Source organism: Nerophis lumbriciformis, linkage group LG22 (assembly GCF_033978685.3).
Source record: "Nerophis lumbriciformis linkage group LG22, RoL_Nlum_v2.1, whole genome shotgun sequence".
Classification (NCBI taxonomy): Eukaryota; Metazoa; Chordata; class Actinopteri; order Syngnathiformes; family Syngnathidae; genus Nerophis; species Nerophis lumbriciformis.
The window spans coordinates 1,805,156-1,816,409 of record NC_084569.2 but is presented as its reverse complement, the minus strand read 5'-3'; positions in this window follow the sequence as shown (position 1 = coordinate 1,816,409).

The window sequence follows — 11,254 nt, the reverse complement described above, 5'->3', positions numbered from 1 at the left end:
CTATTTTATTTAAGCACCTCGTAATTGTATGTAAATATTTTTTCATCAGTTTTTATGAGTCCCTTTTAGAGTCAGCCTGACCTAATAAGCCTTGTTTATAATATTAACACATGATTATATGTATAAAACATGCATCTAATTGCATTTCAAGTCTAAGTTAAATACTGTAGTATAAAAATCCTTGTCGCCTAAATTTAGTATGAACAAAGTCTGCTTAGGGCCCCAATTTAGCCATTACTGGTTTTTAAAGCATATATATATATATATATATATATATATATATATATATATATATATATATATATATGTTAGAGCCATTTACTGTTTCTGTCCGTCAAATGTATGACGTCATTAAAGGGGTTGGCTCAAGGCCAAGTGCCAGTCTACTTAGGGAGGGGCTGGGATCTTGCTCAGGTGTTGCTGAGTGGAGGCGCAACAGTTTTTGACTGTGCCAGGCTATGATTTGTTTGCTCCCGTTTATTTTTCGGTTTTGTTACAAAGTAAGTTTGATTTATGTGGCTGTATGTTAATAAATATTTTTGTTAAACATGGACACAATTCTGGACATCAATTATTAGCCAGCCGCACACGTCTAAACTAGCTTCAGTTTTATTCGGCAACCAGTAGCAGTAATAGTTTAGGACTTTACCGCTACACTTAGTCAAAAACTGCCTCATCGGAACGCGAGTTGTTTATTGGGAAGCAACAAGCTACGAGGCTCGTTTTGGAAGAGGAACGCACGGGCCGCTGTCAGCGTTTGTTTGGTGATCGGCGGCGGAGGAAACTGATCGGCGAAGCGGCGGAGACCTTCTGCAATCAAGCTCTGCATCGGCAGCTACGAGTCCCACTGGAGAGATACAGGGTCGCTCATTGGGGACAGCAGCCAGCAGCAGCAGCAGATCATCCCACCGAGCCAAGCAGCGCGCGTGCGTGCAGTGCGTGGAGGAGGACGCGGAGCAGCGTTGAGCCCGTCCTACACCTGTGTGGTATGTTTTAGCGGCGCGCCGACATAAACAAAAGCAAAACGGCCATTATTAAAATGTGTGCACACAAATATTGAAAAAATCCAATGTATTGGTGACTATTTGACTTGACTTGCGCGCGGGTTGAAAAACTTTGACTTTTCCAAATGGAGGAGGAGGGAGCACAGATGTGCGCTGATGAACATAAACAGCCACAGGAGGACAATGTGGCCGAACGTGACAATGTTGGGCAAGGGGTTGAAGGAAAAAAACGTGTGGTAAAAATGACACCCAAAGCTCTAGGTCACAAAATTGAAAGTTTGCAGGGGGAAAGAAAATCAAAGTTGCAAAGACTATCAACGCTGAAAGAGGGGGTCATTGCCCTGTTAAATGACGAAACACGTTCACGTGAGCTAAGGGAGGAATTTAGCAGGTTTATGGTTTTTTATCATGAAACCAGAAAAGTGCACAAAACTTTGTTGTCTCTGTTACCAGATGATGAGTGTACTAAACATGAGATATGGTACAAAGCAAAAATGTTGAATTTTGATGGTTTTATTGACAAGGTTGACAGGTTGATGTATTCTCAAAATGATGATGATGACAATGATGATGATGATGAAGTTATAAATGATGGTTCTGCTGTTGATGGTGTTGAAAATGAAAGTGTACAACCCCACGACAGCATTTCAAATGTGCAATCCAATGTCTTATCAAAGCTCAATAATTCCGTATCCTCAAACAAAAGCAAAAGGTCTTCCACTTCTTCTGCTCGCATAATAGCAGAGGCAGATAAGGCAGCACTTATTGCCCGTGCTATTGCTCTAAAAGACATTCATGCATTGGAGGCGCAGGCAGCAGCTCTAAAGAGGAGACAAGATGAGCAGGCAGCAGCTCTAAAGAGGGAACAGGAGGAACAAGCAGAGGCCATAAGGAGGAAAAAGGAGCAAATGGAGTTGGATGCTCGAATAGCATCCCACAATGCTAAATTGTCTGTCCTCCAGGAAGCCAGTGTTTCTGGCAGGAGCAACAAGTCTGATGGAATGGAGTCCTATTACAGACAAGAGACAAAACTGAGAAAAGTGCCTGCACAGCCTGTACAACAACTTCATCAGTCTGTTAAAGCTGCTCCTTCAGAGCTTCACACAGCCAAGAATGCCCCAAACAAGGTTCATTCACACCCTCAACCAAACAAACCACTTCGCTCATCAACTTTGGATCCTGTGGAAAACCAATCAAAGCAACATTTACCTCAAGCAGCTCAATCATTTCAAGGCAATAACACAATACCAGGTGAATTCCACACTATATTACAAAGGCAAAATGAAATGATGGCACTCCTGGTTCAAGCACAAACCTCCCAATTACTTCCACACAGACACATTCCGGTTTTTGAAGGTGACCCATTGCAGTTTCAGGCTTTCATAAAAGCATTTGAGCATTGTGTAGAGGCAAAAACCAATGATTGTGGTGACTGCTTATATTATCTGGAGCAGTTTACCAAAGGACAGCCGAGAGATTTGGTGCGCAGTTGCCTCTATATGCCTACAGAGAGAGGCTATGCTACAGCAAAACGCCTACTAAGGGAACACTTCGGAAATCCTTCAAAAATAACAGCAGCCTACCTGGACAAAATCATGGTTTGGCCAAACATCAAGTCTGAGGATATAAAAAATCTCCAAGCTTTTGCACTCTTCTTGCGAGAATGCTCCAATGCGATGGAAGAGCTGCAATACTTGGACGAGCTCAATATGCCAGCTAGCATGAAGATGCTCATACAAAAGCTTCCGTATAAATTAAGGGACCAGTGGAGAGGAAAAGCAGCTGACATTGTTGACACACAAAAGCGACGTGCTTGTTTCATAGACATTGTGAAATTTATTGAACAGCAGGTCAGAATTGCTTCAGATCCTGTCTTTGGTGACATTCAGGACATTCCTCAAAATAAAACAATAACCAAACCCAAGCCTATGCATCAAAGAAAATCACAGTTCAGAAGAAGCAGTTTCGCAACTCAGGTGGCAGTTGCCACTGAACCTAAATCGGATCCACACCTGGATAAGTTTGTTAACAGAGGCATCTACTTCTCCAAGACAAACTCTATTTCCTGTCTGTATTGTAAAAGAGAACATGCATTGGAGCACTGTCCAATGCTGGGAAAGAAGGCGCACAGGGAAAAGCTTGACTTTTTAAAAGAAAAAGGCCTGTGTTTTGGTTGCCTGTGCACAGGGCACCTGAGCAAGAGTTGCGACAGGCGCATCACTTGCTCTTACTGCAACAAGACACATCCCGAAGTGTTACACATTCACAGGAGGCATCTGGAAAGTGGAGGAAATAGCCATCTGCCAAAAATAGAAGCAAAGATTTGCACTACATCTTCAACTTGTGGCCATACAGGGGCTGGCAACTATGGAATTTTACCTATCCTGCCCGTTCAAGTGAAGTGCTCAAAGGGCAGCAAGATAGTCCAGACATACGCTTTCCTAGATCCAGGAAGCACAGGGACCTTCTGTTCTGAACAGCTACTGAACAGGCTGAATACAGAAGGCCGAAGAACAAAAATCCAATTGCGCACCATGAGTAATAGTAAGGCGACCCCTAGCAGTGTTGTAAATGGCCTGAAAATCTCAAATCTTGCTGGCAGTAAGTTTTTTGAGCTTCCTGATGTGTTCACTCAAAGGCAGATGCCTGTGGGTACTAACCATCTGATCAGTGAAGCAGAGCTAGATAAGTGGCCTTACCTCAAAGGCATCAAAATCCCTCGACTAACTGCCAACGTGGATCTGTTAATTGGTACCAACGCATCCAAGTTAATGGAACCATGGGAGGTGATTAACAGCCACGGAGACGGACCCTATGCTGTCAGAACCCTACTGGGGTGGGTAATTAATGGGCCAATACAAGGCAACAACCAGCATAATGGGAGCCCCACAGTTACTGTTAACCACACCATCGTTAACCGGTTGGAGGAACCGCTTATCAACCAGAGCATTGGCGGAACACGATCAGCCCAAAAGTCCTATGAGTGGACTCAAAGCTTCCGCATTGAAAAAGAGGAGCAAGAAAAGCTTTGCAGTGGGAGAAAAAACTTGCTTTGGAAAAGGAGAGGCAGGAGAGAACATGGTTTGGCCAAAAAGCAGGAAGAGCGAGAGCAAGCTCTGGCCAGAGAGAGAGCTCTAGAGCTAGAAAGACAAAGAGGCTTGGAGCAAACACTTCTCCAGCAGCAATATGAGGAGAAGGAAAATAGTGAAATGGAAAAGGCAAGACTCAAAGTTTGGAAGCAGAAAGAAAAAAGGATCTGTACTCAAAGAGAAGATGGAGGCAGAGTCTATATCGCTGACCTTTTTTGGAAAAGGTGTATTCGCGAGTATTTACCGTTGCTACAAGAGCGACAAAAGTGGACAAATGAAAAAAGAAAGACCAATAACAAAGATATGCCTTCTTTGTGAAGGTATGGACTAAAATAATTGCATTATTTCAAAAGGGAACATGAACCCCCCCCCCCCCCCCCCCCCCCCCCCCCCCCCAAAAAAGGGTTTTGTTTTGGTGTTATGGCTCTATTTGTATGTATTTATTTTTAATTCAATTGCTCTGTTCATTACGCCAGTAGCAATTAGGGGCTGGTGTGTTAGAGCCATTTACTGTTTCTGTCCGTCAAATGTATGACGTCATTAAAGGGGTTGGCTCAAGGCCAAGTGCCAGTCTACTTAGGGAGGGGCTGGGATCTTGCTCAGGTGTTGCTGAGTGGAGGCGCAACAGTTTTTGACTGTGCCAGGCTATGATTTGTTTGCTCCCGTTTATTTTTCGGTTTTGTTACAAAGTAAGTTTGATTTATGTGGCTGTATGTTAATAAATATTTTTGTTAAACATGGACACAATTCTGGACATCAATTATTAGCCAGCCGCACACGTCTAAACTAGCTTCAGTTTTATTCGGCAACCAGTAGCAGTAATAGTTTAGGACTTTACCGCTACAATATATATATATATATATATATATATATATATATATATATATATATATATATATATATATATATATATATATAGAAATAATTGTGAAGAATATAGGCATTAATATATATATATATATATATATATATATATATAGAAATTTAAATATAAATTTATATATATAATAGATTACAACAAATAATTGTTATTTATATGTATATATACATATATATATATAAACACATATTTATTTATATATATATATATAATAAATAATAACAAATGTGAAAATTATTTAATTTAAATATATATAATTATATATATATATTTAAAATAAATATGTTTCACAATTATGTATACATAATTGTGAAAAATATATACATTAATATATATATATAATTATATATATTTAAAATAAATAATTTTCACAATTATTTATATATTTAATTTTGAAAAATATAGACATTAATATATATATATATATATACATATATATATATAATAAATATTTTTCACAATTATTTATATATTTATATCAATAAATGGGAATATAGACATTAATATACCTTTATATATATATATATATGTATATATATACACACACACACACATATATATATATATATATATATATATATTTTTTTTTATACAGTATACAGTGTTTTTCACAGATTGCCTATTGACTTGTGGCAGTGGGGGCGTGGCTTGGGCGGTGTTAATATGACATCATACAATTTGCATATATATATATTTATTTATTTTTTTTTTTTTTTGATACATATATTTAAAAACAAATCTGTGTTATTAGTAATTATTATTAAAGAATATATTTTAAAAAAGTAACAAGTTTTTGCATATATATGTGTCTTTTTTTAACATTATTTTGATCTATTTTTCATATGTTGCTCCTATTTGTTGACTACAATGTGACACAGTCTGCAAATATTTGCTATTGGACTTGGTATGATAAATATGACGTAGGGTGGAGGGTGAGAGGCAGTATGGTAAATATGTATTGATGTAGGGTGGAGGGTGAGAGGCAGTATGGTAAATATGTATTGATGTAGGGTGGAGGGTGAGAGGCAGTATGGTAAATATGTATTAATGTAGGGTGGAGGGTGAGAGGCAGTATGGTAAATATGTATTAATGTAGGGTGGAGGGTGAGAGGCAGTATGGTAAATATGTATTAATGTAGGGTGGAGGGTGAGAGGCAGTATGGTAAATATGTATTAATGTAGGGTGGAGGGTGAGAGGCAGTATGGTAAATATGTATTAATGTAGGGTGGAGGGTGAGAGGCAGTATGGTAAATATGTATTAATGTAGGGTGGAGGGTGAGAGGCAGTATGGTAAATATGTATTGATGTAGGATGGAGGGTGAGAGGCAGTATGGTAAATATGTATTAATGTAGGGTGGAGGGTGAGAGGCAGTATGGTAAATATGTATTGGTGGAGGGTGGAGGGTGAGAGTCAGTATGGTAAATATGTATTAATGTAGGGTGGAGGGTGAGAGGCAGTATGGTAAATATGTATTAATGTAGGGTGGAGGGTGAGAGGCAGTATGGTAAATATGTATTAATGTAGGGTGGAGGGTGAGAGGCAGTATGGTAAATATGTATTAATGTAGGGTGGAGGGTGAGAGGCAGTATGGTAAATATGTATTAATGTAGGGTGGAGGGTGAGAGGCAGTATGGTAAATATGTATTGGTGGAGGGTGGAGGGTGAGAGTCAGTATGGTAAATATGTATTGGTGGCGGGTGAGAGTCAGTATTTCATGTCAGGAAGTGTGTTGTGTCTCCCAAAGGACTGTGCTGTGTCGTTCACTTCCTGTCAGATGGAGGAAGTGAACTCTGTTCTTCTTAAAGTGTGATCCATGCAGGAGATGTGACAAGTGTGGTGCTGCTCGTCGCCATGACCAAGAAGACGTGTCTCCTGGGAAGCAAATGGGACAACCTTGTCAACGATTGTGTTCCCTGCAGGCCAGAGACCAGACCTCAACCTCCTCACACTCCAACAGGCTAGTATTGTCAGTGTGTTTGGTTTTGAATGCAAGAGCCAGAAAGAAGTAAGAGTTGTTCAACATGTTGTCAACAGAGCTCACGTCCACATTCACACCTGCAGACGTCCACTCTGACCAGCTGACGGCTCTGAGTCCCGTCCTGTGGGTGGTGCTGATGTTGACCACCCTGGCCTCCATCTTGGCTCTGCTCGTCTGCTTCGTGATGGACAGACGACAGAGCAGACTACACACGACCTCAGGTGACTCCTCCGCCTCACGTTCCAGGTTGCACTTTTTGCCTTTTGCTCATCACAATATGGAGGGTCAAATGAATTAAATATCTTGAAATATTTCCTTTTAATTTATTAACTAACTTCGTCATTAGTTTATTTATTGTAAAATGAATTGTAATTATTCTAAACTTTAATGAATTATTTAAATATTTATTTATGCAATCATTTAAATAATTAGAATTGGAATTGACTACACAAATGTGGTATTAAATAGATAATTAGTTTATTTAATGAAAATTACTTTTAATTATTTTGAACTTGAATTATTTTACTATTTATTTATGCAACCATTTAATTGGAATTGGAATTAAACTTAAATGTGTCATTAGTTTATTTATTGTAAAATTAATTTTAATTATTCTAAAGTTGAATGATTTGTTTAAATATTTATTTATTCAATCATTTAATTCATTATAATTGGAATTAAATATACACATGTGTCATTAAATAGATCATTAGTTTATTTAATGAAAATTACTTTTAATTATTTTAAACTGTATTTATTTGAATATTCATTTATTCAACGATTTAATTAATTATAATTGGAATTAAACACACAAATGTGGTATTAAATTAGTCATTAGATTATTTATTGTAAAATTAATTGTATTTATTCTAAACTTTATTTATTTTAGTATTTATTTTTTCAACCATGTAATTAATTGTACTTTGAATGAAATACAAAATGTGTTATTAAGTATATCATTCCTTTCTTTTTAATGAAAATAATTATTTTAATTATTTTAAACTTGAATTTTTAATTTTAATATTTACTAATTCATCCATTTAATTATAATTGGAATGAAACACACATGTATTATTAAATCTACCATTAATATATTTCATGCAAAATTACTTTTAATCATTTTAAACTTGTATTCATTATTTTAATATTTATTTACTCAATCATTGTAAGAATTATAATTGTAATTAAATGCATGAATGTGTTATTAAATGTGTCATTAATTTATTGAATGTAAAATAATATTTAATAATTGTATTAATTGTTTCAGCATTCAATTGATTATTTATTCATGCAATACATTTTAATTGGAATGAAATGCATAAAAGTGTTATCAAATGTGTCATTAATTAATTTAATTTATATTAAGTATACAGACAATATATACATTTCTTTATTGTTTCAAAATGTAATTAACGATTGTATCATTGTATTCATTATAATGGTAATCAAATACTTAAATGTGTATTCAACTATAACATTAATGTATTCCATTTTAAATTGCATTTAAATATTTAAATAATTATTTAGATATCAAAATAAATATTTTGTAGATTTTTTAATATTTAATGAAATATTTAATCGTTAAGGACATTTTGGATTTCATGATTTAATTATCATTAATTATATTCTAATGTAATTCATTATTTCATTCATTATTTAATTAAATATTTCATCCATCCATCCATTTTTCTACCGCTTGTCCCTTTTGGGGTCGCGGGGGTGCTGGAGCCTATCTCAGCTGCCTCCGGGCGGAAGGCGGGGTAAACCCTGGACAAGTCGCCACTTTTTATTGAATTATTCCATGAATGTCAGCACTTTATGAAAGTATTTGATCTGTCAACCTCAGCCGTCAAAGTCAGTGGGCGGGGCTAACAGGAATCTAGACCAATGATTGCTTTCGCCTGAAGCGCCGGCTAACCAATCACGTGTTAGGATCCGCCCACCGACTCTGAGAGATCAAATCCTATCATAAAGCGTCTGAAACACATTCCAAATATATATCTTTAAATCATGACATCATTAGTTGAATAATAAAGTCAATGATACAATTATGAATTATATTATTAAATACAAGTATTCAATATTAAAATAATTAATTCAATTATTAAATAATTCAATGTACTTTAACATTATATAATTAATTAAAAATGTATTTCAAATAAATAATTAAATTATTGAATCAAATTAGATATTTCAATCATTAATTTATTGATTAAATAAATCATGAAATGTACTTTGACATGAAATAAATGAATGACACATGAAGTCATTATTTAAATATGTTATGGTTATTATTCACTTGCTTTTCTCTTCTGTATGAGGAGCTCGGGTGTAGAAGTTCTCCTGGTGGGAGTTTCTCTTGACTGGTGGGAGTGTCTCCTGACTGGTGGGATTGTCTCCTGAGTGGTGGGAGTGTCTCCTGACTGGTGGGAGTGTCTCCTAACTGGTGGGAGTGTCTCCTGACTGGTGGGAGTGTCTCCTGACTGGTGGGCGTGTCTTGTGTTCATGGAGGCACTCCACTAGTGGGAATGTCTCTTGAGTGGTGGGAGTGTCTCCTGAGTGGTGGGAGTGTCTCCTAACTGGTGGGAGTGTCTCCTAACTGGTGGGAGTGTCTCCTGACTGGTGGGAGTGTCTCCTGACTGGTGGGCGTGTCTTGTGTTCATGGAGGCACTCCACTAGTGGGAATGTCTCTTGAGTGGTGGGAGTGTCTCCTGAGTGGTGGGAGTGTCTCCTAACTGGTGGGAGTGTCTCCTAACTGGTGGGAGTGTCTCCTGACTGGTGGGAGTGTCTCCTAACTGGTGGGAGTGTCTCCTGACTGGTAGGAGTGTCTCCTGACTGGTAGGAGTGTCTCCTGACTGATGGAAGTGTCTCCTGACTGGTGGGAGTGTCTCCTAACTGGTGGGAGTGTCTCCTGACTGGTAGGAGTGTCTCCTGACTGATGGAAGTGTCTCCTGAGTGGTGGGAGTGTCTCCTGAGTGGTGGGAGTATCTCTTGACTGGTGGGAGTGTCTTCTGAGTGGTGGGAGTGTCTCCTGACTTGTGGGAGTGTCTTGTGTTCATGGAGACACTCCACTAGTGGGAGTGTCTCCTGAGTGGTGGGAGTGTCTTCTGACTGGTGGGAGTGTCTCCTGAGTGGTGGGAGTGTCTCCTGACTGGTGGGAGTGTCTCCTGACTGGTGGGAGTGTCTCTTGACTGGTGGGAGTGTCTCCTGACTGGTGGGAGTGTCTCCTGACTGGTAGGAGTGTCTCCTGACTGGTAGGAGTGTCTCCTGACTGATGGAAGTGTCTCCTGACTGGTGGGAGTGTCTCCTGACTGGTAGGAGTGTCTCCTGACTGGTAGGAGTGTCTCCTGACTGATGGAAGTGTCTCCTGAGTGGTGGGAGTGTCTCCTGACTGGTGGGAGTGTCTCCTAACTGGTGGGAGTGTCTCCTGACTGGTAGGAGTGTCTCCTGACTGATGGAAGTGTCTCCTGAGTGGTGGGAGTGTCTCCTGAGTGGTGGGAGTATCTCTTGACTGGTGGGAGTGTCTTCTGAGTGGTGGGAGTGTCTCCTGACTTGTGGGAGTGTCTTGTGTTCATGGAGACACTCCACTAGTGGGAGTGTCTCCTGAGTGGTGGGAGTGTCTTCTGACTGGTGGGAGTGTCTCCTGAGTGGTGGGAGTGTCTCCTGACTGGTGGGAGTGTCTCCTGACTGGTGAGAGTGTCTCTTGACTGGTGGGAGTGTCTCCTGACTGGTGGGAGTGTCTTGTGTTTATGGAGGCACTCCACTAGTGGGAGTGTCTCCTGACTGATGGAAGTGTCTCCTGAGTGGTGGGAGTGTCTCCTGAGTGGTGGGAGTGTCTCTTGACTGGTGGGAGTGTCCCCTTACTGATGGTAGTGTCTCCTGACTGGTGGGAGTGTCTGGTGAGTGGTGGGAGTGTCTCCTGACTGATGGAAGTGTCTCCTGAGTGGTGGGAGTATCTCTTGACTGGTGGGAGTGTCTTCTGAGTGGTGGGAGTGTCTCCTGACTTGTGGGAGTGTCTTGTGTTCATGGAGACACTCCACTAGTGGGAGTGTCTCCTGACTGGTGGGAGTGTCTGGGGAGTGGTGGGAGTGTCTGGTGAGTGCACAGGAAGTGGGGCAGCAGGTGCGAAGGTTGATGATGGTAGAAAGTGGTCAGTTTCACTTCTCCATCCCGTGGCCCCGCCCCTTTCTGCTGCTCGGGCTTCCTGTTCTCCTTTCAAAAGTGTGTGTTGGCAGAAGGTGAAAGAAAGCAGGTCAACTTTAAAGAGCAAAACTAACTCTTCTTGTCAATGTGGGATCCTC